The sequence below is a fragment of the Geospiza fortis genome, unplaced genomic scaffold (assembly GCF_000277835.1).
Source record: "Geospiza fortis unplaced genomic scaffold, GeoFor_1.0 scaffold121, whole genome shotgun sequence".
NCBI classification, from domain to species: domain Eukaryota; kingdom Metazoa; phylum Chordata; class Aves; order Passeriformes; family Thraupidae; genus Geospiza; species Geospiza fortis.
Window position 1 is genome coordinate 3,820,322 of NW_005054346.1, and position 893 is coordinate 3,821,214.

Sequence of the window (893 nt, forward strand, 5' to 3'; positions counted from 1 at the left end):
TGAAATCTGAATTACTTCTGTCTTTATCCCCACTGTTGCTTTTAAAGCATAGTATACAGTATTGGGAAGTACCACTCTTCCTCCTGAAGAGAGCAGCTGCTGAAGACACAGAAATCAGAAGCAGGTGAGCATATCTGAACTAGGCAGGATAGTTTGGGACTGCAAAACTCAGCTGCAGGGAGGCACGTACAGTCTCACACCCAAACATCAAATGAAATTGCTAAATAACACACCCTTGCATCAAATGAAATTGCTAAATAAATAAAAAAAAAAAAAACAAACAGACTGGCAGCTTTGATAACTATATGGGGCTGGATAACTCAAACTATGCAAGCAGAAAGCCTTTTTTCACATTGTTAAGTTCCCACTCTGAAATCTGTGAGTTTCCCATCTTCTGCCTCAGATACTTTGCACCAAACTACTGTTCTGCAGATCATCTGGGCACTTTTCCATCCAGGTTCTCCCTGTCTATGGCACACTGGGATTTTTAAGGTTTTGTTCTTCTGTACCAAAGGACCTGACATTCTGTAGTCTTTTAGGAAGAATTTAGTGGCTTGGTATGGCTAGGACCATGTGATTAAATGTAGAGTGTAGGTTTTGTCTGCACATTATGAGATTGGATTAAGAGGCAATTTCTAGACTCCATGAAGTTACTTCTCAATCCACATTCCCCCTCACTCTCCCTTCTCAGTGTTTAGAAAAATTAATAGTTATAGAACCACACACTTTATGCCAGTTTCTGGACTGATCAATGGTGTCTTCTGTAACATTAGAGAGTAAGCAATGTGCAGGTACCATTACACAGTAATAGGTTGTAAAATTCAGAGAATCCAGCTTACTTTTCTTTTCACCATGAGTTTGACTGTTCTTTCAGAGCCAGGCTCAGACTATGT